At 45.3% G+C, this 26,720-nt stretch overlaps 1 protein-coding gene across 1 annotated transcript in view; it reads left to right on the top strand.

Annotated features, from left to right (window-relative positions):
• SHCBP1 (SHC binding and spindle associated 1) overlaps positions 1 to 26,720 on the top strand; it is a 286,230-nt gene that overhangs the window by 24,603 nt on the left and 234,907 nt on the right. The gene's annotated exons all lie outside the window — the stretch shown is intronic.

The raw sequence follows: 26,720 nt of genomic DNA, 5'->3' as shown, positions 1-26,720 counted from the left end.
TACTCACATTTAAGGAAAATAGCGATCGATGGGCTGACGCCTCGGGTCCACACCTTCCTCACCACGATCCTCATCAGTGGGCATGGGTGGGATGGGAGGCGGAGCAACCTGTTGGTCTTCAGGGTCCTTGATTAGTTCAATGTTATTGCGCAATGCCAGGTTGTGGAGCATGCAGCATGCAATCACGATCTTGCAAACTTTGGCAGGTGAGTATGGCAGGGCCCCTCCGGTTTTATCCAGGCAGCGAAACTTAGACTTCAGCAGTCCAAAAGTATGTTCCACCACTCGACGTGTCCTCCCATGGGCATCATTGTAACACATTTCACCAGGGGTAGTAGGATTCCGTATGGGGCTCAGCAGCCATGGCCGGTTTGGGTACACAGTCGCCTAGGTGGGGGGAAGTCAGACACAAATATCATTACCAGGATTGATGGGAACAGCATGCCACACATACAACACAATTGTCCTCACAGCATACTCACCTACAAGCCACGCACGTTCTGGACTCCGATTAGCCATCAGTTGGGGTACAATGCTGCTCCGCAGAATGTGGGAGTCATGTGTGGAGCCTGGAAATCTGGCACACACATGGGAGATTATGTTGTCAGCCAGGTACACCACTTGCACGTTGATCGAATGGTAGTGCTTTCGATTGCGATATACAGGTTCACGTGCCTGGGGTGGAATGAGAGCAATATGTGTTCCATCAATGGAACCCACTACGTGTGGTATCTGGGCCAGGGTATAGAAGTCCCCTTTGACTGCTGGCAACTCTGCTGGGCGTGGAAAATGGATGTAATCATCCTTGTAAAGCATCATGGCATTCAGAACATCCCGCAGTACCATGCTGAACATGGATTGTGACATCCCCCAGCATGTCCAGCTGTGTACTGGAAAGTGCCAGTTTCAAAGAAGTGAAGTGCCGCCATCACCTTTGCTGTGGGTGTAATAGCTCCTGGATAAGTTCTGCGTGGCTGTAGATGAGGTGACAATTGGGCTACAAGCTCAAGCAATTACGTCGATCAAGCCGGAATTTTCGGATCACCTCCTCGTCAACCATGTCCTCCAGCACAGTGTATGGCCGATGCACATTTGGAGCCCTCCTGTGTGGGAGTAGATGGGAGCAGATGTCAATTGACCAACAACGCATAGCTGTGCCACACTATCACATGTTGACCAACACAATGCAAATAAGACATGTTGCAGACAATGATTACATGTGTGACGTGACCAATAGTCAATGCAATACTGATAACTACACACACAATGTTCACGCACCAACATGTGTGCAAACATGTAAAATGTAAGGTGCACACATGTAGAAATAACTGCAAACAACACATGACCGAGGGCCCAAATGTGGACAAGCGTCACCACAGACACACATGCACGTGCACACACAACACGAACATGGAACACCCCCTCCTTGTCTTCATGCACCCATGACCCCACCCACAATGCTGGGCATCCTCCATTACATGCATGGGCACACAGGCAACACACATACGCATATACAGAATGCATGTATACCCCCATCATTGTTACTTGCACACACAAATCACACACTCGCAACAGCTTCTGAATGTGGTCAGACACCCTTGATGTACTGTGTAGATGTGTACAGATGGAAACGTGTGTCCGCAAAACCAAGACATCAACACGTCGCCCTGCACATCTGACGCAACTTGGGTGCACATCAATAGCCTTTGTTGACCACTGGCAAGGTCAATAGTATGATCGCACATGCCAAAAATGGACATGAAAGACACACGTGGCCATGGGCCATTGTCTTGACATCATAATTCTTGCGGTACAAAAGGGGGTGGTGATGGGCGGAGCATCTGAATTCATCAAACACTCGCACCCAGTCAAAAGATCTGGGTTTAATCCATCACCGTTCTTTAGCCCACTCTGCCACCCCAGTTCAGACATGGCTATATGCAAATCAGTCTGACCCTGTGCCTCATGGGAACAGTCCAGCCTTAACTGCCAAGCCATGTCTTCCCTGGACCGGAAACAAGCTTCTGAGAACCGGTTTCTGGCATTCCAGCCGTCTTCAGCCCGGCTTGCTTGAATCCAGTGGCAAAGTGAGCAAGGGACTCACGTCTGAGCATACCCTGCCGCACTTATGGCGGCCAAAAGCAAGCTTCCGAGGACCGGCGGTGGGTGACCGGCCAAGACCGGCGGTGGGTGAACGCCCAGGCCCATCCATGCCATGGTGTCTTCAATGCACAGGCCGCTCACCCACGGCCAGCACCCGGCGGTGGGTGACCGCCCAGGACCGGCGGTGTGTGACCGGCCAAGACCGGCGGTGTGTGACCGGCCAAGACCGGCGGTGTGTGACCGGCCAAGACCGGCGGTGTGTTACCGCCCAAGACCGGCGGTCTGCGGTGGGTTCTGCTATGTGACTGTAAGGGGGGGTATCAACTGCCATTTCGAATTTCATATTCAAAAGTATGCGTTGGCCTGCACCGCCCCCGCGGAATGCGTGCTCCGCCATAGCGATGCCAGTGATTTTTTTTTTTTTCCAAATGATGCACTGTCGCGGAAGCGCGCACATACGGTTGCCGATGTGTGACCGTGACGGTCCGTGCACATGTAGCCAATGGAAACAGGTAACACGGGGCGCGTATGCACATTCAAAAATAGCGGAAGCCGTGCACCGCCACACCAGGGCCATTCATTGGCTCTTTTTGAATGAGGCATCTAGGGAAAACCAATTGCTGCAGACGTGTGCCACTGATATGAGCTCAGGGCCCTATATATATGTGAATTTCTGCAGCACACATTCACTGCTTTCATCCACTGCTGCCTGTGACCATCACCTCGACCTGCTGCTGCTGAGCTGACCAACAACTGCTGCCTGCTACCATCACCTCGACCTGCTGCTGCTGAGCTGGCCAACAACTGCTGCCTGCGACCATCACCTCGACCTGCTGCTGCTGAGCTGACCAACAACTGCTCCCTGCGACCATCACCTTGACCTGCTGCTGCTGAGCTGACCAACAACTGCTGCTGTAGTGCCACAGTCCTGGACCTTGCCATGCAGAGAGTGCGAGAGATCCGGTCTCGTTCCTTCACCGCAGCGGAGCTGGATGTTCTTGTGGATGGTGTGCTCAGCCACTATGAACGGCTCTACGGTGCACCCGGACAGGTGGAAAGTGCAGTTGGGAACATGTTGGTGGGCATGAGGTGGTCACTGACTCCGGACTTCTGCAAGCTTGGCGGTGTGCTGTGGGACCTTCACATGTGTTGTGCTGAGCATGGCTGCATGTAGATACATGTTTCTACGATGTTTGTGAATGTCAAACTGTCCACTAACGTTCCCCTCTTGTCTCCCATCATCGTAGGTCAAGCTGCACCTTCGCAAGGCCGTGTGGAGGACCATAGCACGTGATGTAAGGGCAGTGGGGGTGTGCAATAGACGACACACACACTGCCACAAGCCCTGGGACGACACTCCCAGGGACAAGGACGCTTCAAAGGAAAGGCCACCTACAAAGAGCAAGGACACTCCCAAGGACAAGGTCGCTTCTAAGGACAGGTACACTACAATGGACAAGACTGCACCCAGGCACAGGGCACCGCCCAGGGATCAGGGAAATTCCAGAGACAGGACACCTCCTACGGCCAAGGCACATCCAAGGGACAAGGGTTCTCCCATAGACACTAGCTCCATCAAGGACCGGAATACATCACCCCTGGCTGCACTGAGGCTGATGTTGTTGAAGGAACGTAAAACAGATGTGTTAGCGGTGGAGTCCCCCCATACCTCTACTCCCATCCACGCCCGTCAGAAGCAGAGGAAGGAGTACACTGTTGTTGCATCCCCCATTACACATGATGCAGAGGGCAGAAGGCAGGCCCACAGCAAACGAGAAGCAGGGTCCAGCACGTCCCCAGAGAGCAGACCCCCACCAGCACATGATCCACCTTTGATGGGTGATATTTCAGATGAGTCCGCACCACTTACCAGTCCAGTCATGTCCAGGGTGCCCTCACATATCCCTAAGAAACGTAGACTCACACCTGACCACCCCGATGTCGCTCCAGTACAGCTATCCCCAGCTCCCAGAGCCACCCTGCCTCCTGGCCCATACAGCACTGTGGCTCATCATTTCAGTGGTCCTAGTGGCACAGCTGCAGTTCACTCTCATGTGTCAGATAGTGGCACTGTGTCTTTTGTTTGCTGTCATGCATCATGTAGTAGCACTGTGTCAGTTGTGCCCTCTCCTATTTCTGGTGCTGGCAATGTGTCTGGGTCTATAGCTCATGTGTCAGTCAGTCGATCTGTGGCTGTGTCTCACACTCCTGTTTCTGGTGCTGGCAGAGTGTCTGGGTCTATGGCTCATGTGTCAGTCAGTCGATCTGTGGCTAAATCTCACACTCCTGTTTCTTGTGCTGGCAGTGTGTCCGAGGCAAGTAGTTCAAGCAGTCCACCAGATTCTGTGATGTGAGGTGTGGTTCCCTTCACTCACATGTCATTTGACTTGGTGTGTAGATTGTCCATTGTAAGCAGCCTTGCATTGTTCATGTCCTTGGGACGGGTCGCTTGAACCACGTACTTGTGTTACCAGTGATGTACCTGCTCTTTGCCATGGACTGTTAATTCTCTGTGCCACTGATGTCCCTGCTCTGTTTCGACCACTGCCCTGTTGCTGTTTTGATTCTGCATTGTGCCCTCTCATGTGCTGCCTCAGATGTACCTGCTCTGTTCCTTGGACTGTTGATGCACTTAACCCCTTTCATGTGCTGCCTCAGATGTACCTGCCCTGTTGTGACCACTGCCCTGTTGCTGTTCTGATTCTGCATTGTGCCCTCTCATGTGCTGCCTCTGATGTACCTGCTCTGTTGTACCCAATGCCCATGCTCTTGGCTAATATAAGATTACACCCCTATTATGTTTAATAAAGCAAGTCAATCATGTGTAGTGGTTTGTCGTTGTCAATCCTGGTTGTGTACTTGCATTGTGGATATATTGGTGCGATCGTACATGAAGTTTCTCAAACATGACACTCCCCCTCCCAACGTCACAGCCCTGGCGGGTACTCCCCTTCTGACACCAATTGGTGTGTTGGCGTACCTGCGTCGTCGTCGGTGATGGTCCATGACTTGCTGATGGTGGAGCACGAAGAGTATCAGAAATGCGTGTAGCGCTGGGTCCATGACGGCGAGCAGCTTGTGGTGGGTATCTCTGCAATGTGTTGTATCTTCGCTGTGGGGAATCCGCGTGTTCAGGCAGGTTGTTTTTCCGCAGCCATTTGATGTGTGTGTTCCGCCATCGTGATTTGGAGGACGGTCGGAGACGTCATTCTGTACAGCGGTGTCTCTGGATTGGTTACGTCCGCCGCGGGGTTGGGTGTAGTACCGAGGCGGTGCGTGCTCTTCTGCCGCGTACGGACTTTTGACAGTGTTTCACATCCTAATATGGCAAACTGACTGATCGCGGCAGGCGGAATGGAAGAAGGCATTTTCTGCCTACTCCAGCCCGGCGGTCGTCCTTCAGTCAGCCATCCTAATTGACCCTTTAGTGACCAAAACCAAGGTGAAATCCTTATAACTTTAAAGGTGGTTTGATGACACGAGTTCAGCTGCCCATAAGGAGCTAATGAAGGCTGTCAAGCAAAAACCGAGGGATCCAATACTAACCAGGAGCTGCAGGAAGGTGTATAAACTAGCTGTGTGTGAGACAAAAAAACAACTAAGAAAGCATGCCTGGGAGGAGCTTGGTCAAGCTAGCGTCTTGTCTGACAGCTCAAGATTTTGGTCCATAGTTAAGTTATCTTTTTTCAGATATGCCAAACCTAAGTAAGGACTGTATAATACCGACAGAGAAATGGGTCCAGCATTTTAGCAATATTTATAGTAGCACCAACCTAGTAGAAGCAGTGGGACATATAGTTCCTGGAGCAGACAGCGCCCACCTTCATTTTAGCATAGAAGAAGTCCATAAAGCTATTATATTGACGTGGGGGGGGGGAGGAGGCCCCTGGCCCTGACCCTGACTAGATACTGGCATACCTTTTATAAGGCAGACCCTAACTTCTGGGCCAAGATCCTAACACATGTTTTTAATGCTGCCTGTGCCTACGGCTTCTCCCCGTCATGGGCCAAGGCAGTTATTTCCCCATTTTTAAAAAGGGCCCTCGTGACGAACCGTTTGCTATAGGCCAATTTCACTTTTAGATTCTGTGTCAAAAATTATGGGTAAGTTAGTCCTGGATCACCTCACTGTCCGGATTGATCACTCTAATGTTATTGCCGATCTCCAATATGGACTCAGGCAGGGAAAGGGGACAATAGATCAATGCCTGAATCTCCATTTGGTGATCGGGAAGTATACCTTTGCCAAGGGAGGTGTCCTGCATCTGGCCTTTATGGATCTAACCTCAGCTTTCGACCTTGTTAATAGGTCTAAGCTGTGGTTGGTCCTTCGTGACATAGGGCTAGATGCCGAATTGATCTCCTTTCTGCATACTGCACATGCTAACACCACGGCAGTGGTACAGTTTGATGAAGAAGGCAGCTTGACAGACTCTTGGCCTGTAGGAAGGGGGTCCAGCAGGGGTGCATTTTGGCCCCCCTGCTATTCACCCTATATATAAATAATCTGGGGGACACTTTAACATCATGATGCAAGGACACACCTTGGGCCGATGCTAAATGATTCCTGCATTGTTGTACGCCGACGATGCAGTCTTATTGCTAGAACCGCAAGGGGTCTGCAACAACTTTTAAATTGTTTCATAGATTTTATGAATTCATTAGATTTGATAACCAATTTTAAGAAATCACATGCAATGTCGATTGGCTCACGAAAGGCGACCAATGCTACATTTTATTTGTAATGGGGACGAATTAACTAGAGTATCTATGTTCCCATATTTAGGGGTACTCTTCGATGATTAAGGTACATGGGGAGCGCAACGAATACTTAAAAAGAACATTTTGGCAAGAGCAACGGGGGCTACTATGGACTTTGCAAAAAGACTAGGGTCAAACCCCTGCCCGCACTCTTGAAAGTTTATAACGCAAAATGTATTCCAATGGCCACGTACGGATGCGATATCTGGGGTTACAAAGATGTAAAGGATATACAAGTGGCAGAGAACAATTTTATGCGTAAACTCCTTGGTGTCCCTGTAGCTATTCCTGTTTATTGCCTACATGAAGAATTGGGGACGGGGTACATTGCAGACCAGATCGCAGTTTCCCCTGTGCTACGATGGCTAAGAGTCTGGGCTCAACCCCTCCGAATCTAAATCAACTAGGAATTTCAGTTTGTATGGCGCTAGTGAGAGCCCAGCACATCCCTTGGCTCAAATATATAAAGGAAGAAACAAAATGTCTAGGTTGCCCCAAATTATTTTTGACCCCGAAGCCTTTGGGCAAGACTGCGATCATAGATTTTAAACAGCAGTTTGTGGATAGGCGGAAATGCCTTAGGGAGGAGGTTGAGTTGGGCAAGTCCTTGGTGAGAAGGTATGTCACATTGAGCCTAGGCCCGCAGCTAAACCATATTTATCTTATGTTAACAAACCATATCGCCGTTTTGTTTTAACAAGATTTTGCTTAAATATGGTTCCCTGGCTGCTGGCATTTCCGAGAGGAAACTCAAAATCTGAATAGTTAAAACCTGCCCTTGTGATAACTTCTCGGAACAGGATACCTTGCACCTAATGTTTTTTGTACTTACTATGAGTCCTTGCATAGGCAGCACATCCTCCCTCTACTTAGAGACTGTCAGTTTGTCCCAGTGAGGCCAGCTCTGCTTTACCTACAAATGCTTGCATCGCCAATGGTTTGCTTCGGGGTCGCAAGTACTACTCCCAAAATAGCAATTTTATGTTTGCTGGTTCAATTATGTCTCCCCTTTTTTAATTATTATGATGCAATTTTATATGTGATATTAATTAAGGACTTGATCTATTATTCGAGCACAGTGCACTTTATAAGATATTGTTTTTCTTATGAATGTTTTTAGATATGAATATTGTGATTAATATGTTTAGATGATTTTATTGCTATGTATTTGGATGGAATGGAATGTGCATTTCTTTTGGACATTGTATACTTTTATGACTCTTGGCTGTCGAATAAAGTACTTTTGACTGACATACACAAGTGCTAATTCAAGCTACAGAAACAAATGCATAAGGTTTACCCACATTCTACATAATCTCCCCGTAAAACATACAAAGGAGAAAGACACACAAAACAAAACCTACCACATCACCCCTCTTCCTTCCACAGCACAACCCCCCCCCCCAATAAACAGTTAAGAACACAGTCATGCACTTTAGTAGGCTGCTTAATGGTATACTGGCTGCAATAGGATAATCCCTCCTCGATGATCTGGTTTGCAGCTGTGATACGTGGCTCCCAGGCTCAGTAGTGACCACATTGTCACCAATGACCCTAGCCTCAAAATCTGAGCCACCTCTTTCACGTTCAACAACTGATGAAGAAACAATCAAATATGCAATCCCGGATGAATCATGTTCAAGGACCGCAGGATCCAACGTGATACCACCATGGACATCATAAGCCAGACTCAAGTAATTTTTATCCTCTCTGTTAGTCAAGTGGACATATTCAGGCGTATGTATGCGATCTGTGACATGATCTTTGTTCCAGCATCCCCTCCCTTCTAACAAACCATAGGGTTTACTAACCTTTATCACAAGTACAGGTAGAGAAAATGTGCATTCCCACTTAGAAACCCTAAATGGTTTCTTAATAAGGACCCGGTAATTCGCAGCTAAATGCTCTATTCTGACTCCTGACTTGTTCTTATATTGTTTCTTCTCCATACGTTGTTTGACAACGACCCTATCTGTAATGTGTTCTTGCTCTTGTCTCCGATATCTTTCACTGACTAGAACAGACCCAGCTGCTGAGTCTGAAAACCACTTAGCATTAGCATAGACCTTGCTTTTCCACCCCAGTGCCTTGAAAGGAGTGACTCCTGTGGTTGAATGTGGCGAAGTGAGGTATACCCAAACCTTTTCCTGCAAAGAATCAGCAACTTTAATATTGGCCAATATGGCAGTCTGAAGTGCCACCTTTAAAATACAAACAGCCCTTTCAACTAAACCATTAGAGGACAGACTATACAAAGCAACATGACAGTGCTTGATCTCCAACCTTACCCTAAACCTTGTCATTTGTCTTAAGATAAAGAAGAAACCATTGTCTGTGACTATACAGCAAGGAGTGCCTTCAATCTTGATAATATTCTCAAGAAAAGTGATCACTGTAGAGGGATTTTCAGCCTCAACAAATGAGTAATATTCCTATATTGAAAAATAATCGATGGCCACCAACTAGTATCTTTTGTCAGACTGAAGTAGATTAAGGGGTCCAGAAAAATCTAAGGCAATCTTCTCCCAAGCCACTTCAGGAAATGGAACTGGAAACAAGGGCTTCCTATTCAACATCCGTTGTTTATCAGATACAACACACTGGGGACATCTTCCAACACATCTGTCCGCATGTCTATCCAAACATGGCCACCAATAACTATGCTTGAATTTCTTATCAGTAGTAGAAATTCCCATGTATCCCTCGTGCAATGCCAACAATCCTTCCCCTCAAGTGGACTGGAGTTACAAACAAACCATTCCTTACGCTAATCCCATTCTCAAATGACAATTCATCACAGATTTGCTCAAAGCTCCTCAATTCCACACTAAATTTTCCAGCAGGCCATTTAGTTCTAATGAAGTGCTCCAACTTGCTTAAAATGTCATCCTTCCCCTTAGCTGCCAGCCACTCTTCTTGAGTAATACTTCCATTACAGGTAGACACAGCATCAACCAGACCAACAACACAATCATTGTTACAATCATTAGCCACATCAACCATCACAAGACAAAGAAAGACGAGATAAACATTCTGCCCAGATATTTTTTCTTCCTTGTATGTACTAGACCAAAAGATCATACTCTTTTAATTTGGAGAGTAATCTTAACGGGCGTGAAGAGGCCTTGCCCACACTATTGCCAGCTAAGAAGAATACTAAAGGTTTATGATCGATAAAGATTTAGCATCATTTGCCCCAAATATACATCTTAAATTTTTTCAGCACTCAACCAATTACAAATCACTCCCTTCAATAGTACTGTAATTGCTTTCCGCATCGGTCAAAGCTCTAGATGCAAACGCACTGGTGTTCTCTTGTCCCTCAACCCACTGTCCAAAAACAGCTCCAAGCCTTTTAAGACTGGTGTCCATCGTTATGAACGATTTCACATTGGATACTAAAGGGCGCAAAGTGGGGGCATTGATCGCTAACAATTAATACAGTTTAAACACCTCATGAACCGAATCACTCCAATCAAACTTCACCCCTTTCTTAAGAAGGCATCTTAAGGGTTGGACAATTAGGGCATGTCGTGGTACAAATCTAGTGTAGTATTCATGTTAGACCTGGCATCATTGGCGTGAGTCTCCCTTCCTTTTTGACGGATTGCCTCCTCTGTTTTGATATGTTTTTGCTGGATTTATTTTTTGGGCACTGTGCCACTGCTAATCGGTGCAAGTGCTTCCTATGTTAAATTAATGTACTGATTGGTTATTCCATGATTGGATTATTTGATTTACCTGTCAGCCCCTAGTACAGTGCACCATGTGTGACCAGGGCTTGTAAATCAAATGCTGCTGGTGGGCTTGCAGCACTGGTTGTGCCACCCACAGAAGCAGCTTGTAAAGTGTGTGTCAGGCCTGCCATTGCAAGGCCTGTGTGCAGTCTAGCACTGCCATGTCGACTTGGCCAAGTGCACCCACTTGCCAGTCCCTAAACCTTCAATTTGCTTCATATTAGACACCCCTATGGTAGGCCCAAGGGCAGGGTGCATTGTAAGTACAAGCTAGGACATGCTCTGATGTGTGTAGCATGTTCTAATAGTGAATTACAACCATTTTTGTTTTTCACTATTGAAGGCTACCTATTCTCATAGGCCAGAATGGGCAGTTAAGATTGTTACATTCTTACAATCCTAACTGACTCAGGGAACATGGTAGAAATTCGAATTTAGTATGCCTGAACTCAGAATAATAAAATACGTCTTTTAGTAAAGTTTATTTTAATATTCTGTGTTTGCAAATACCACTTTTAGAAAGCAGGTATTTGCTTGCCTAACCATTTGAGTTGTGTATTCCTTGTCTGGGTTTGTGAGTGACAGGGCTGGGGAATTCCAGAAGACGGGCTGGGACAGCCCAGTGGTGAATGGTGTGATTTACATCCAGATAGGAGGGAGGAGTGCACCTGGGACCTGAATAGGGCTGGACCTTCCCTCTAAAATGCTGGCTCCACCCCCTGTGGCTTGTCTGATGTCTCTGCCTTGCACTGTGAAAGGAGAGGAGGAATCATGTCAACAGAGTGCTCTAAAGCTGTATCTTCCCTCCCCTGTGCTGGCTCCACCTCCTGTGGGGCATCTGATGTCTCTGCCCTGCATAGTGAAAGGAAGAAGAGATTCATGTAAACAAAGTGCTCAGGAACTGGTTTGGACTAGGCAGAGGCCTCTCTGCCTTCAGAGAACAAAGGATTTTGGGGTATAAATATTGGGACCCTGCTCCCAAGAAATGAGATCACTTCTGGAACAAGAAACCTTTCTTCCAAGGAGAAGAACCAAGGAAGCTGCACGAGTTTTTCTGCCCCTCTGCCAGTGTGCTGTTTGCTGGGTTGGCCGGCAGTGGTTGCTTCATTGCCAAGGGAAAGGAGAAGGAACTTTGTAAAGGACTGTCATCTACAGAATATTCTCCAAGGGCTTGAACTGTGCTTGCTCCCTGCTGAAGTCTCAGGGCCAAAAGACTTCACCTCCAGCTCCCTCCTGAATTTCCTTGCTGGGAATTTTGACTCCAGGCACTTGCGTGCCGCTGGGAGCTGGAAGCACGACTCATCGAGAAGAAGCATGTCGCCGCTGCAGCTGAAATCATCGCAACGCCGGAGTAGCGAGCCTTCGCCGCATCTCCCTGGAAGCGTGTGTTCATTGAAGCTGCCTGCTGTCGCATCACCGGAGAGGCGTGACAACATCAAGAGAGTCGCTATCGCATCACCGGAGAAGCGTGTTGCTGAGAATCTACGCATCACCTTCGCTCCGGTAAGGCTCACGACGAGTCCCCTACTCTGCGCAAGCATTGAGAAAGGACGCAACCGCCCCCACTCACCCCCCCCCCCCGGTTTACGGAACTGATGCAGCTCCCCTTTTGCGAGCCTTTTATTTAATGCGTTACGCATCCAGGTACTTTGTTGACAACTTTGTCGCCCTTACCAACTACTTGAATTAAGAGACTTTAATCATTTTTTAAGTAATCTTAAGTGTAGTATTGTGGATTTTTGTCGTTTGTGGTCTTGTGTTTAAGTCTATATAAAGAATACTGATTTTTATAAAAACCTGTGTTGTGTCCATCTGTAGTGTTTTCACTGTATTACTGTGTATATTCACAAATGCTTAACACACTGCCTCTGAGATAAGCCTGTCTGCTCGTGCCAAGCTACCAAGGGGGTGAGCAGGGGTTATAAAGGAGTGTAATCCCCTTATCATGACTTAGAAGTAAGGGTCCCTATTTGGACAAAGGTGATAACCATTGCCAACTAGAGACCCCCAGATCTAACAATTCACATAGCCCAAGGAAGGAAAATAGGACATCCTTGTCTGAGGGGGGTGGGGCATTTCCTATGGCTTCCACATTGCAAAATTTGGGCCTGGTTCCTTTCTCAGAAATGAGATGTCCTAAGTACTCAACTGGAACAGACCCAACCTTGTGCACAACAGGCACAGCATTCTTCTTGAGCTTTATGCAATACTCAAAACACATTACAGTCCCCACTCTGTCCTTACAAAACTACAAGGTAGGGCACAATCATGCTACAAACACCATCCTGCTCAACAACTAAAGATAAAAGATCAGTAGGAGGTGGTCCCAAAACAACTGTAGAGTCTTGCCCTGGGCGCAAAATGATGCCTAACCGTGCAAGATCTTTCTAACCCACAATATCTCTCCCATTCACCACCAGGTACACTTTTGTTCTGATGGATCTGCCCAGACATTCTGTATCATTCCAAAAGAAACCTAAATAGTCTATATCTTGTTCCCCAAATAGTTTGGGATTAGTGTCAGGAGTGGAAAGGAGCATTTTTGTTGGCCCCAATTCATAAAAAGTGCATTCTACAAGGATAGTAACAGGCGCTACTGAACGGACTATTACAGAGATGATTTTCCATCAATTTTGGCGTCAACAATGGGCCCTTTGATTTTCTTCTCTGGGTTGACACCAGAACTATCAGGGACATTCACAGTAAGCAACACATTACAACATTTTCTGCTACACTCTTGCACCTCACACTCTGAATAATCTACGCATACATTAGAAATCTTGACCTTACTTAGATTGCTGCCAACGCTAGCCGCCCCTCTACATACTCCTTGAAAATGGCCCATCTTGTTGCAGCGATTACACTTCCTACCAATTCCAGGACAAGTCCGATTGTTTCCTATGTGATTCTTCGAACCACAACGGAAACAAACCAAATGCCCTCGTCGAGGCTGGTTCTTCTGATAACTTTTGTCATAAACCTGTTTGCTGCTGACCGCACTAACAACATTTTCATCTGTCAATGCGTTGACTGACAATTGAGTTAGCTTCATGATTCAACAGTACCTTAGAAGTAACTATGGATCTCTCAATGCACTTCGCAACGTCTACATTTCCTGCTAATGTGGAATTACGACATGTCAGCAATCGCTCTTGTATTTTTCAATAAAAGACAAATTGATCTTGAATGCATGTCTCAACAGTCACACCAAACTCACACTTTTTTGCTAACACCTTAATGTAGCAACATAGTCTTCTACTGACTCATCACAAGACTGCTTTCACATAATTAAATCTTTCCAAAAGAACGCTGGATGCATCTGAATATTGTTTCCTCGTCTGCTCCTTGCCTTCCAGTGAAACATTCCAGGAGGTGTCCTCCGACACCGGGGCAGGAAAGCGAGGAAAGTTATAAAAAAAACTCTCTGACCTGCTACATCCAACTGTTGAATAACAAGGCCGTTTTACTTGAAGGAGAGTACTCATCAGCGTCAATTGCAGTAAAATAGTTTTCAAAATTGCAAAGCCACTCCAACCACTTGATGAATGATTTGCCAGCTTTCTGTAGTAAGGGTAGTGGCGGGATGACACATTGTAGGCTAGCCATACTTCAGAACAATTAAAGACTGGATTTTAAAGAAAACTATAAGCAGTTGACCAAAATAATCTTCTGTGGAAAAATACTCTGGAGACCACCATGTACAGTGCAACGGCAAAATGTTGAGTGAAAACTGTCCCCAACAGACTATCCTAATGAAACTTTCCCTTCAGCCCAATAAAACAGCCTCAAAATCAAAATAAACATCAAGGTGAAAACACTGAATAAAGACTTGCCAAAGGACAACTGGAAAGAATATGAAACAAGCAAAATGCAGCTGGTGTGCGAGTCATCGATTTTCAGTGTCGTATTGGAAGAAAATGGCGTGCGAATCACCGACAGTTGACACAGCGCATGAGCCTCTTATCTCATTTGAAGCTGACCAAGTAAAATTCTAGTGAAACCCTGGCCCCAATAAAGGAGAGAAGCAATCCTTAAGAAGCACTCCTTACCAAATATGGCTGCCATGCGTGTGAAGAATGCCTGTTAACCGCAGAATCCTTCATGGGTCAGGCAGAAGGGATCCGATTTTGTGGGACGCGTCACAGGAGACTGCGTCTGAGTTCACCAACGAGAGGACCGGCAAGACTTTCGCCAGCAAGCTCCCACAGCCAAGAGCATATTGGGATGGCTGGAGTGAGGCATCAATGGCCAGTGCGGTCGCGAGCTCACACAATGCATGAAGAGAATAGAGAGCTGAGCAAAAAGGTATGCGCACGGCCAGCAAGGGCTCAGAAGCACGAGGCAGGCAACTCCCTATGGCAGGAAATTGAAGGTTAACGGCTCGGCCAACAAGCACATTTCACATTAGTAGATATTGTGACCCAACTATGAACAATCAACGAATGAGCTAGAAATCGAAGTCATTTAGCTGGAAATAAGAAAACAGCCAGTGGGGTCACGTCTTCGGCTGGGAGGTGGTCACAGTCAAAACAGCTCACCCCACCCCTGGTACCAATATGTAGTATGGATCACTGGTTAGAGGCGGCAGACCCGAGAGCAGAGGACGGCCCGGGACCAGGGTTCGATTCCCGGCGCGGCAGGTTTCTGGACCAGGGTCAGCGGACTCGATAATTCTCTCGCCTCGGTGCCCACTCTGATCAGCGATCACACTCGGCAACTCTGGGCACTAGCTTGCCTCATCTTCACTAACGGCCCCACCAGACCGCCGGGGATGCCTGGTCTCACCCTGGAGATACCCATTAAGGGACCATCTCTCAGGGAAGCCAGGAAGGGTTTCGCAGCGGTCGAAGCGCCTTGGGACCCTCCGGGTAAGTAGTGCGCTATATAAATGCCTGTACATAGTATCGGGGTGAAGCTGAAATTACAGAGGCCTAGGTGGTGAGGTAGAAAACAAGTAGTTGTTGGCTAAAGCCCATGAGCAGGAACCCGCGGCTAGAGAGCAGCTGAGCAAGCGAGGCACTGGCCCAACTGACCCACACCAGGCAACTACAGACAAGGTTTGAAGGAATTCGAACCTACAATGACAAACGCAAGTTATAATTTAAAGCTTAAAGAAGCAAATGCATAGGGCTTAACTGCATACTACTTAATCTTCCCCATAAAACATACAAAGGAAAATGGTACATAAAACATACCACGCTTGTGTTGGAGTACAATGATGGTTGAGTACCCCTACGGTGATGGAGACGTTGGCTTTGAACACAGGACTTGATGGCATGTTTACTTTCTGTTTAAGAGGGTCATTTCCAAGTGCTTAGTCATCTGCCATAATGCTATATTATTATATATCAATGGGGATACCCAATAGGCTACAAGACCTGGGCTACAGATGCAGTACAATACAAAAAACGGTCGAGTAGCACAAATAGCCTAAAACATGAACAATTTTACTTGCATTCATCGTTAAGATTCTAGAAGTCATTGTTATAATTTTATGCAGTTAATTTGCATTAGATAAGAGTTATCAGTAGTGGCAACGCAGTTGATCCTTCATTATGAATGTATTAGAAACATTTGCAAAAAAGAGAGCGGTGCTAAGGATGGAGGGTGGGATAGTGATGGTGATCAAGGAGTGGGGGTAGTGGACAAGGACAGGGTAGAGTGACATATATATATACATTAATATCTCGTAATAGTACTGGTCCGGCCTTGGTGCAAGGTCAATTGTTCCGAAGGTAACACATAGCAGAATAAGGACACTATCACATTAGTTTAAAGTTGTCCTGGCTTATGAGTTGATTGAAAGTCGACGTTTCGACCCCTATTGGATACAATAGGTGAGTCCAACCCTAGGGTGGGGTCTTCCTCAGGACTAGCAATGTGAAGAGCACGTTACATAAACTCTAAAGGGTTACAGGGAAGGTGAATGAGCGTAGAGAAAGGGTAATGAAATGTAACGAATTACAAGTCATCCAGCGTGTGTCCTACGAACTGGGAATGTTTGTCAAGATGGGGCTCAGCCGAACTCCTAGAGACCAAGAAAACACTGGTATATTAATAGCCATGTGTGCACCTACAGGCGTAATGTCAATGCAGGTAAATGAACCTCTGTCTAATTCCAGATAAATCTGCAAAGACCGTGAAATGAAGCGAGAAAATATATATATAATAAGGGTTTAAGGTCCACCCTGGGTATTAATAAGATATACCGAATTGTGGTGAATGAAATCAAAACGCTTAAATGGACGTGTCAGACGTGTGATCAAGGCTGCAGGTCTGCTGAAATGCGTTGGGTGGAAGCCAGTAAACTTTCCTGAGCATTACTTCCTGTGTCGTGTGGATTGTCTTGAGTGTGTGTATTCCCGTGGTGGGATCTACTTTGTTGGAAAAAGAGATATATATATATATATATATATATTTTGCAGTGCAGCAACTGTACAAATTACTTGTGGAGTACATAAAGTTCTTAATGGTTTATAGAAACATTTTCGACGGACAGTAGTCTAGATGAACTAAATGGATATTGATGGTAGCTAAGGTAGGGTGTTTTGACATTGAGGAAGGTAAAGGCACAGTTTTCTCCCATGGAGTGCTGCTCAGATTTATTTAGAAGTTGTAGGGTGTTAGCCAACAGTGCAGTCAGATAGTTTAAGGGTGTGGGTTTAAGAATTTGCTGAAGAGAAGTTTCAGTTTCTTCTTGAAGTGGGGGAATGATTGATTGCCACACAAATCTTGAGGCAGAGAGTTCCAGATTCTAGGGGCAGGTGTGAGATTTCTTTCTTAAATTTTGGTGGAATCAAGAGTAGACTGTCAGAGCTACGAAGAGGTCTCCTTTTGGCTAATTTATTTGCGTGGTAGGCTGATTTTTCTGTGTAAAGAGTGGTATGGGTTATGCACCCAGTTTTGAATATCGCTCTTACCTCGATTGGTAGCCAGTTGAGTTTCTTGAGGCTGCAGATAATGTGATCAAAGCGTCTCTCCCCCAACATTAGTCTTGCCGCTGTGTGCAGTGCGGCCTAGAAAGGGTCTATGTGTGTTTTTGGGGCTCCCATAACGATGCATTGCTGTAGTCTAGCTTGGGGAAAACTAGGGATTGCACTGCAGTCTTTAAGTCTTCAGTGGGGATGAAAGGTTTGATTTTTTTTTTTTGGGGGGGGGGGGGGTTGTTTCAGCATGTAGAAGGCACTTCTAGCAGAGACACTAATATGCTCTTTCATGCTTGTGGAACTGCCCAGTGAATTTTCCAGTAATTACACTGAGTTATATATGGATACATTGCAGTTTAGTGCACTGATGTTATCAAGCTAGATATCTGTTGGATCTTAGTGCGGCGTTTGATACCATATCCCATAAACTGCTTCTACAAAGACTCGAAGTCTGTGGCATCAGACACAGGGCAATGAAATGGGTGACCTCGTTCCTTTCTGGAAGGAGTTTTCAAGTTGCACAACAAATACTTATCTAAGACCTTCCTACTAGCACAGGGAGTACCACAGGGCTCAATTTTGAGCCCAACACTTTTCAACCTGTATGTGGCTCCACTGGCAGAGCAAGTACAGCAATATAATTTGTCAATCGTGTCCTACGCGGACGACACGCAGTTGATTGTATTGCTGTCTCAGAATCAAGAGCAAGCTGAAATCCGTTTCTCTGAAAGTCTAACGCATGTGGCAGAATGGATGTCTAACCACTGCCTTAGATTAAACGGAAGCAAAACAGAAGTAATGATTGTGGGCAAGGCACCATCCATCTGGTCCTCCGCATGGTGGCCCGAATCTCTAGGCGTAGCACTCACCCCCAAGTCAGAAGTCAAAAATCTGGGAATCTGGTTAGATGAGAAGATGACTTTTGATAACCAGATCGGGAAAGTAGCCGGCAAATGTTATGGAGCCATAAAAACCCTGAAAAGGATCATTGATCTCCTCCTGCCGTAGCAAAAAAAATGATAGTACATGCAGTAGTCACCTCCCAACTGGACTACTGTAATGTGCTATACCTAGGGGCCACAAAGAAAGGACTAGCAAAACTGCAGAGAGTCCAAATGCAGCTGCCCGGTTGGTGCTTAGACTACCTAAAAAACAAGCAATGGCGTTGCCAATAGGTCTCGCAGTAGGAACGTTGGAGCGATTACAATTGCAAATAACAATGCCTTTTATTTTTGTTTTCATTTTAAAAACATAAAGGGCTTTGTCATTTACAAAACCAATAGCTCCAACTTTCCTACTGCGAGACCTATTGGCAACGCCAGTGCTTGTTTTCCTGTTATAGTCTTGTTTTACTTCCACTGAACTAATTACACACCCATGAAATCAATGATTTGAAAGTGAAAAGTTCAGCTTTGGAGTGCGTGTCCAGAAGGGTGTGGAATGATGGGTACACTAAAAAGCATGTCTTTTTAGGCAATAAAGTTTGAAAATATGCCTTACAGTTACAATTCATAAAATAAAAGTTCGCAGACTATTGTTCCTTGTAATATTCATTTCGAAATTATACCTTGCTCCATCGCTTATTTTAGCGTGCTGCTGTGCACACAGCAATAAACGTGTGCCCACAAACATTGCATTTCAGTGCACAGAAGAAAAATATGAGAGGGAGCATTTCAGGTAAGTACCATTGTTAATCAATGCCTTATGGTGCAGTATACACTGGTTCCCTTTTGGGCGCTGGCGGTAATAGCTGTTTTCCGTATTTAATGCACATGGTTAAGCTTGTTACTACCACAGAATGGTAAACCTGTAATATAACCCTCCCTCTTGGTTTTCTATAAAAATATTATCCTTGGCGGTGGAACACGTTTCTTGTGGTAGAAATCCTTTTTGCCATGGAACGGTGCCTAGCAATGAGCAGAAGAACACATTAATTGACGTTTTAATAACTGTATATACTGGTTAGTAATCTGTGGACGCAGTGTTGAGATCGTAATCATTTACAAACCCCCGCCTTGTTAGAAGCTCCCGGGTAGTTCATTGCCTCGGTTACCGCAGTTTCCCAGAAGTGTGCACTGGTTGTGGAGCCGGGTGAGCGGAGGGGTTTGCTGCTGCTTGGTTTGAGTAACAGTCCGTCCGTCAGCTCATCTCAGCTCAGCTCGTGAAGGGGACATGCTTGACGGGAGGGAGCTTGATGGGCAGAGAGAACCCAGTTTAGCAGCCTTTGCTCCTCAGAATTATTTTTCACCTAGTATGCTGACACCCATGCCTGCTTACACGCCCTTTTACACACCCTACTACAGAAGGAAAATATGGAGCAGGAGTGGTAGGGTCAAAGCAAAGCAGATGCTGCTTGCAGACAGAAAGAGAAACTGTGTTTTTTTGTTGCAGTTTTATCCTGAAATTATATAATCATTGCAGCTGTTAACTAGAGAGCTGGGCTCCGGGTTGCCATAGCTTTGTCTCATTCGTTTTAATGCGCTCTGCTGCTACGGCCTGCGCTCTTAAAGGGGCAGGTGCCCCTGTACAGTGAGAGCCGGTAGCATTGCCCTTCAGCATCCTTGGCAAACGCATATGGCTTTAAACATAAGGTCACTAGGTCCGGTGCCGCTGCACCTGCTGCACTGTTACCAGCTAAGCCCCTGGGATAATAATTCACTTTTTCTGTAGTGATATAGCTGAGAACACTATCAATCACGAGAGGGATTTTTTTTTTACCCAGCTCATGTCTGTCAGCCAACTGCACAAAGCATGCTGGAACTTGTAGTTTCAGTTGCCCTTATGAACATCAGCCGAAACTGGATCAAACGTTGGGGTGTTAGAACTGCCAAGACTGAAAAGTGTGTTGTTTATGAATTTTAGTGCATAATTTTTTATCAGCAGCTGTCTGCCGCCTTGACAAGTGAGGACGGACTTCAGAGTTCAAATCAAGGAAAGCAGGCGAGATAAGCCTGTAAATGAGGGGAAAGAGAAGGTCTGATGCTCCGATGCGAGGCACAGCAAATGGTGGTGTGTGACATGGCTGGTAAGCAATTAGGGGGTAGAAGTGAGGCCAGCGCTGGGTGCAGCAGGGGGCGGAGCGGATCGCTTTGAAGCAGCTCTTGGCCTGGCGACCGTGAAAAAAAAAGCAATTAAGGGGGGGGGGGGAGAAGGGAGCTGGGGGAAGCTGTGGGAGGGAGGCTGTTGGCTTTGAGGTGGGGAAATGCTCGTGCTTGTGGTCACGTGATTTCACGTGAACTGTTAAAAAACCGCATTGCAATCCGGATGGTTTAACTTTGTGGTTTCACCACTATAGGTCTCTCTACGAGACCTAAAAACAGTATGAAGAAAGCACTGGCTACCAATTGAAAAAAGGCAATGTGCTACTGCCACTGGATCTGGTCATTTATCAGCCCAAAATACTTGCAGCCTTTACTAACCCATTATATCTCTGGACGAAATCTAAGATCTACGGACACATCTATGGTCACCATACCAAGAATTTACAGAGACAGGATGGGGGGGGGTCGGTCTTTCAGATACCGTGCAGCCAAGATCTGGAACACCCTTCCAATAAATGAGAACAGAGACGTGTGAAAGCAAATTCCGCAAACAACTTTAAAACGTGGCTGTTTGAAAAAAAGGATTAGGATGACTAGTTCACATCCGATCAACAGATGAATCAGATGACTGCATCTCTCTCCCTATCACCTGTTCTGAATTCTGAGTCTTAGCGCGGGGACACACCGTCGGTGTAACGAGGCACTCTATAAATAGATAAATAAATAAATCTACGGGAAATGATTTATCTTTGAGTTGGATGAGAAGGAGTTCAGTTTTGTTGAGCTTAAGATGGTTGTTAGTCGGCCCGGATTTAACTGTGGAGCTATTTAAGTGCCAGATGTCTTTGATGAGATTTTCGTGCAGAGAGGAGTGTTATCTGCATTAAGATGATTGGCAATTTTGGCTTGTTTCAGGATCACTGGTAGGGGTTCTATGTAAAGGTTGAATGGAGAAGGAGACCGGATTTATCCATGCGGGACTCCTTGTGAGACCGGAGCTGCTTTTGAGGTTGTGTTGTTTAATTTGATTAGTTGAGAATGCTGGTTCAGGAAAGAGGATAACCACTGAAGGACCGTTCCTTTGATGCCTGCAAGCGGGTGTTTAGTGGGATGTCATGGTTGATTGTATCCTAGGCAGCTGAGAGGTCCAGAAGGGCTATGAGGCAGGCCTTGCCATCATCTAGAGATCTGTGCAGGTTGTCTATGAAGGTAAATATTACAGTTTGTGTACAGCAGCCTTTCCTGAAGCCAGATTGGAACGTTCGTGCAAGTTATATTTTTTTATGCGGTTGTTGAGTTGTGCAAGCTCAAATTTTTCGAAGGTTCTGGACAGGAGAGGGCGATTTAGTTATGGGACTGTAATTGTTAAGTTTGTTGTGGGAGTTGGCTGTTTTTGCAGGGTCATCCCAGAACTTTTTGCCTTCCTCCTGTATTTTTTCTGACCTGTTCTTATTGTTTTTCTAACTCTGGGCACTTTACCACTACCTCAACAGGGCCTTCGGAGGTGGGCACGGCTGCCCCTGCATCTGTGCCAGCAGTTGAACCAGTGTTGGACGGCTGTGGTCCCATTGCGGGCCCTTGAGGGACATTGCTTTTGTTTGGTGCAAGGCTTGTGAGATGCTTCCTCTCCCGGAAAAGCAGCAACTTGGCCAAAGCGGCCTTTTGGCCATTTTCTTTGTGGGGAGGATCGGGTGAGGGTCTCCCTTAAGCGAGGGTGCCCCTTCCTTGCATCACCCATGTGATGTGTTGACAAGTGCTATTGGTACAGTGATTTATGTAATTATGGTCGAAAGTGTTTTATGTACACTACAAAGGATATTTTTATATAACTGAGTGAGTGTCCGTGTTGCGTAAATGCTTTACACATTGCCCCTGGGATAAGCCTGACAGCTCTGCCAAGCTACCAAGGCAATACGCCTTATCTTAGGTGTGTAACTCCCTTGCTCTGACTAGAGTGGTGGTTCTGTCTGGCTTAGGTGCATACTCTAGCCAACCAGAAACCCCATTTATAACAGTTTTTTGGTCAGGTCTGTTTTTTTGATGAGAGGGGTGACTAGTCCAAGTTTGAGAGGGGTTTGGCATGGAGCCGCTTGAAAGGGAGAAGTTAATGACTTTGGCCCATATAGGGGAGAGATATGCCTAAGATTTTTCACAAGCGCTGCAGGGATGGGGGTCAGAGATGTTCAATATCTGCTTCATACTAGCGGACTTCTTCAGTGATAAGGTTGGATTTGGTACAAGGTGCATCACTTCGATTACAAGGGGTTGAGGTTGGTAAACTGTGTTGCTGGAGGGGAGGCAGCCATCTTTTAGAGAGAGATCTTTGGGTGGACCCTATTCACATGGGGGTGCATGTTGGATTTTTTTCGGAGAAGAATGTTGCGAACACTTCACAGCGATTAGTAGCGTCATTAATTGAGTGTTGTGTGAGAGAGGAGACTACCTGTTTAATGTTGAAGAGGTCCTTGGATCTGTTCCTAGACCGGTCAAGTTGGTCTTGGAAAAAGGAGGCTTTTTCTCTGAAGATGTTCACTGTTTATACAAACACACAGTTCTCCTTGAACATTCAAGATGATTACTGCCGTTGTGTGAGTTGTGTTGTAGTGTACCTTAACTAAACCCACACCGCTTCTTTTGACCTAGGTGTTCATGTTTTGTTCATGTCTATGCAGAGTGCAAAGAGGGCTTGGGGTCAAGCTTCCATCACAGACTGAGTATCTGGTGTTCTGGTGCTTAGTACTACAGTGTTTTGTCTGTCTTGCATTGCCATAAATGGGTGTGAGTTTGTCTTAAAATCCTGAAAGTCAATAGAAATCAGAAGAGTCTTGTCCATGTCAGACTATCATAATACAGGCATGCCTACTTAAAATATGTAGCTATCTGTAGAAGTCCAATCCGATAATGAAGGGCCAAGGGATGGATTTGAACCCTGATATTGAATCAATTAACAATAATGGAATCTCTGCGTTATGGGCTAAAGTCGGCCGTAAGTCTTCATCGTGCATCCAAACATGACACACACTTGCGTACACGTACTTACTGAAGAACCGGGTTTTAGAACCCAGCAGCGCCAGGGAAAACGCTCGAAGTCTTCGGATTCCCCTGCCTCAGCAAACAGAGACACGGGACACTTCTTGATGTCGTCAAAGACCAAATTTATTGGCTGCAACCAGGAACAGAGGTCTAAGAAGCACAACACAGGTGGTTCGCTAGAGACTCCACAATTTCAATGAGCGAAGCATGGTCTTTTATGCAAAAAATCATATTCCAGGCTAGCATCGGTAACATACAAACTAACCAATCACAGTGTGACATTTCAAAAGTAGCGCATGACGACAATCCCATTTTCCGTTGTCCAGCCCACCAGAAATGACCAAGTACATTCCAATATCCTGTTCGATCAGGCCGGACAAACCCATCATAAAACCTCAACCCAAATCAGTGATTATGTCGTAAAGGAAGGAGCAGAAACAGATGAGAAGCAAGATAGAAAGTTGGGTGCAGTGTACTATAAACTTCGGCATGTCCTGCTCTTTGATCTTTATCTGACCAGCTGCTTTACAAGGAACTGGCTCGGCGAGGTCAGCCTCGGGCAAGGGAGTCAGTTCGGCCAGGTCACACAAGAGTCAGCTAAGGTGTACGTGTCCCAAGGACTCGTTCACCGCAGTCAGCCTATGTGAGGGCAACCACACAAAATGGCTGCCGTACACAAAATGGAACCCGAGGGTTCAAACGAAATCCCTGAATACGTAGTGTTCTCATTGATCGATTAAGACGAAAACACTCGTACACACCGCACTCATGATTTGCGGTCCGCTGACACCAAAATCGTCTATATCCGACGACCTTTATTGAACGGGTTCGGAACCACCGAACCACTTGCCCTCGAACTACGGAACTACATTACAGGAACTACAGTTGTATCATGGTCCTACTAAAACTATCCAGAAACATATTTTATACTTCAGCGGCTTCCAAACCCTCCAGTACTCCGCGATGAAAACTTAAAAGCGGACTTTACCCCATTATGTAGGGATTTGTTATTGTTAATTCATTCAATATCCGGGTCAGCCAAAATAGGACATACTCATTTTATAGCATCTGTATCCTGCATTAGAACGCATAACCATCTCTCGCATTTGCTGGTAAACGTTGACTTCACTTTTGAAATAAAGTGGAAAATGCATTAATTGAAAAACAAATTTCAGTTTGGTCTCTTGTTGAAACCTATTCAGTATTATCCATTCAGTGATATTTATAAGCTGTCTTGATGCGTAAGCGAAGAGTATGAGAACAGTACATGTAGTGTACGTCTTCTGCAGTGATCTTTACTGAGTTAAGTAAATAAAATAAGCAGTTAATTGTGTCAAAAATGTATGTTAGTTTTTATCGAGCAAGGGGCTGTAAAACGGTGTCAATGTATGTACTTAAATGTTGAAATATCCAGTATATTCCGGGCACTCAGTCTACAAAGTCAACCTATGAGATTTTTTTTCTTCATTGTTTGTGTGTATGTTTGTATATATACATACGTATATGTTACTCTTCGGTATCGTTTTTGTCAGGCTTTAAGTTCTGTTCTTGGTATCACTCAAAATGTGTTGTATGTATCTTGGTCTATAGCTGTATTAGAACTTATTGGAAGCGTCAAATATATTTTTGGTTTAAATATTCCATCATTTTTCCAGTGAAAATTCTTGATATATTTATTTAGTTTTCAAATTGTATGTATCAATTACTCAAAACATGTATGAACACTGAGGGTTGGCATAAATATTTAGAATTGTGCCTAAGGCTGTTTTTTTTTTTTTTTTTTTTGGGAGTGCAAATGTGGGTTGTTTTTTCTTTATTTTCTTAACATATTTAATATCGCAGATATGATGTGAAATGTTTACCACTGTTAATTTAATTTTTTCTCTCTGCCCCGGTGGATTTCTCCTTGGTCTGTTTTTCTGGTGTTGCTCGTTTAATCTTCATTCTGTATAAATATATGCCCAACTGTAGACTTGATCTAGTGTGCTCTGAATCTTTTATTAATAGGCCTCTGTGTTTTTTTATTATTTTATTTCCATCACCTAGTATTCATTTGAGCTTATCCTCTTTGAATTGAGACCGCATTTGATCCTTCAGTTCATTCATTTTGTGATCTAACGTCTGTAATGGTTGGGTAATTCCTCAGTAGTATCATCATGGGTTTATTCGAACATTTACAAGCATTCGCGAAAGCAAGCAGAATATACAAACTTTGAATATGTTAAAGTGTAAGCCGATTTAAAAAGTACGTGCAAAAGTGGAAAATTACATTAAACCCAGATTAAAACAGCAATTTTTCCCCCATGACACAGGGCATATTTTCAAAAAAGCACATGCGAGTTGAACCAATATGCTGGAGAAATTGCAGTGTGAAAATACAAGTAACTCTTATCATAAAAGTGACCGGAGGAGGAGAGAGCACCCATGCATTCCTCCTATACATGAAACAAATATCACAAAAAGCAGGGTCCCTGTATCAAGGATGTACAAGGGCGTCCCATCCGTCAATACTATATTGGAAAAGGGTCAAGATTCATGCAAGGAAAGCCATCCTTAGTGGAAGAAGATGTCTCGCACACATATTAGTGTCATGCTTCATCATAGACCTCCTCTTCCCACTCTGATAAGATAGTACTACCGGGACAGACTCAAACCTTCACGAAGACTCTGCAGTAGGAGGGAGTTCTTACATAAAACTTCCTGGATAGAACAGGATCCACATACTCTAAAATGCCTCTAAGTTCCTCGATTGTCACCTTTATTCATGAGTACTTTGGGTATATTTGAAAACACTTCGCTCGGCGAGCATGAGGAGTACAATAGCTCAAACCCGTCTGGTAATCGCCAAGATGTTGCTTCCCACAAAAAAAGCCTATCTGGTCTGGGGCCTTCGTCACGGCTGCAGAATTCCTATCTGTTTTTAGCCACTGGTATTACACAATTAATTATGCTAAAAAGGAAATAATAGCACAAGCCATAATACCTCAGGTGAATCCTACCTGGTAACCTTTCAAATTATTCTAGTGGAAAACCTATATAGAACAGATAAATGAAAGAGAATAGTATACAGTGATCAGAAGGAGGGGTTAGTACACGTATTCCTCCAACCTGATTCTTAG

This window comes from Lissotriton vulgaris, chromosome 12, assembly GCF_964263255.1.
Source record: "Lissotriton vulgaris chromosome 12, aLisVul1.2, whole genome shotgun sequence".
Classification (NCBI taxonomy): Eukaryota; Metazoa; Chordata; class Amphibia; order Caudata; family Salamandridae; genus Lissotriton; species Lissotriton vulgaris.
The sequence above is the reverse complement of the archived record's forward strand: the minus strand, read 5'-3'. Positions and strand labels throughout refer to the sequence as shown.